Below are 2,134 nucleotides of genomic sequence, written 5' to 3' on the forward strand. Positions count from 1 at the left end.
TTTTCAGAACTCACCACTGTATCTTGAAACTCTCCACCCATTCCAGTTGTGGTTTGTTATCACGGCCGGCCAACTAGCAAGAATTTTCAGCAAGGAGGTTGGAGGTAGAGGTTCATACAAGAAGCTAACGGAAACAGAACAAGTCACTATTGGTGAATGGCTCCACTAAAGCTGCTAAAGAACAGAAAATTTGCTGAAGACTGTAAATACGTGGTCTTGTTGTCACAGCAATGCTCTATTAGTTTCTATGCTACTTCACTATGCTTTTATTATTGCAAATATTAGCAGCCGTGAATATTACCTACAGTAATGAAATAGTGAGGGCCCTAGGGGGAACCATGTGGGCGGGAAACAGGTATAAATCTAATTGGAGTGGCCTAAATATAATAGTAGTAGGACACGGCCATGCATGGTCCATGGAAGCCACTCCCTAATCGAGGCTGCACGTACATGCACATGGATTGGGGAGGGCGTTTAAGCCCCACCATTTAACATACCCATTAGTCTCGCCCCACCCTTTCGCTTACCTGTGGAGGAAGGATCTGCAAGAGATGTTCAAGGGACTCTATCCTCAACTTTTCTTAGCTGCAAAGCATCTGTTTCAGCTATTTTGACCGATCTGGTCTCCTCTGTCACATGATGTAGCTCAACCACGTGTTCTTCTTTGCACACATTTTAGATGGCAGTGCACAGTCTCCAGACCCTTCCTCCGGCTCTGCAGGTAGCGAAGGGGCGTGGCGAGACTACATACCCATCAATGTATAAAACAGATATATTTATCTTACTTGAAGAGATTGAAGTAATGAAGAGAATGAAGGGAAATTGAAGCATAAATACAAAACTCTGTGGATAAGTAGTTAATAATAAAAATTATTTACGTTTATCATTTTACAATAATTTCTCTCACTTCAAGAGAATCTTGGAGTAAGTAGATAGCGTTTAGGCAAGCACATCATCTCGAGCCCCCATTGAATAATATTGAGCATGCGCAGTTGGATGCATCAAAATGGCATCCAACCACTTGGTGAGTCAGTATGTGCTTGAAAATGATGACAAAAATCATTTTGTAGAGTTACAATGCCAAGCCACACTGCACTAGCGTCCCTGAAGTGCAACACAATGGTGCAAAAATCATATTTCTAGGATAAAAACTGTAGGACTAGTTCTTCCTTAACTGTGGAACTGAGAAGAAGGAGAAACCTGCAGGCATTCATTTGCAGTATAACTATCTTATGGAAGTTTTTAACTACTTTTTATAACACTAACCTGTTCTAATAAAATTATAAAGGACATCCTGACTGTCAGATAAGCCATAAAGAATTCCTGAAGATTTACACAGGCTCAATAGTCTCGCGTAGCCAGCCCCTCCCTCCGTGCCTACGGGAAGGGTCTGGTGGATTGCCCATAGTCTCGCCATAGATTGTATTGTTACTTTGGGGCCTGCCTGAAATACGGATCCACGCGGATCAAATGCGGATCAGGCTGAAATGCGGATCAACGCGGAACGCTCGCGGATCTGTATTGAAGTACGGAACAACACGGAAACTATACGGATCTTTCTGCAAGAATGATAGCTATGCATCAGGAGAGAAATTTACCAGCTCTATTTGAGTCTTTGATAGGAACTTTATCATCCTTGCAGTTTCAGTACATGCAGGTAAGCTGATGCTTGTGATCACTATGTCGATAATATTAGCCTGTATTTTATGACAGTTGACTGAGATCTACAGATAAGCTGATATCCTCTTGAGCTATTCTCTTCAACTTTTGTGAACATGCAACCATTGCCTGTGATAATGAGAAAACAGACTACTACTAGATCTAACTACTGAGCAGTCAACACACTCAACATTAGCTCAGTGTGCCTTCATGCAGTCAAGGGACAAGTCAAGTTATTTTAAAGTGCTATCATGGCTGTACCCCCCAAGTTCAACATAGATGGCAAAGTGGACCATTGTCTGGGAATTCCAGTCTTTGTTTTTTTACTTTATCACTGTTATTTTCTAATTATTATTATTCATTCTGCATGACTTATAGAATTATTATATTTTTAATCTTTATTATCATTATTCAGCTAACTACTATTATTTATTCATTCCATCAATCATTCACAGTCGTATAGTCTCTTAAAATT

At 40.5% G+C, this 2,134-nt stretch overlaps 2 long non-coding RNA genes across 2 annotated transcripts; one reads left to right on the forward strand and one right to left on the reverse strand.

Moving 5' to 3' along the window:
• Nucleotides 1-1,140: 1,140 nt before the first annotated feature.
• Nucleotides 1,141-1,368, reverse strand: LOC109591686 (uncharacterized). Its single transcript, XR_002189927.1, has 2 exons — nucleotides 1,267-1,368; nucleotides 1,141-1,174 (listed from the first exon to the last, which is right to left on the reverse strand). It is a non-coding gene; the product is annotated as an uncharacterized LOC109591686 (long non-coding RNA).
• A 73-nt stretch (nucleotides 1,369-1,441) lies between these two features.
• On the forward strand, nucleotides 1,442-2,123 carry LOC109591685 (uncharacterized). The gene is made up of 2 exons (XR_002189926.1): nucleotides 1,442-1,657; nucleotides 1,714-2,123. It is a non-coding gene; the product is annotated as an uncharacterized LOC109591685 (long non-coding RNA).
• The last annotated feature ends 11 nt before the right edge of the window (nucleotides 2,124-2,134 follow it).

This window comes from Amphimedon queenslandica, unplaced genomic scaffold, assembly GCF_000090795.2.
Source record: "Amphimedon queenslandica unplaced genomic scaffold, v1.1 AMPQUscaffold_7514_Cont20536, whole genome shotgun sequence".
NCBI classification, from domain to species: Eukaryota; Metazoa; Porifera; class Demospongiae; order Haplosclerida; family Niphatidae; genus Amphimedon; species Amphimedon queenslandica.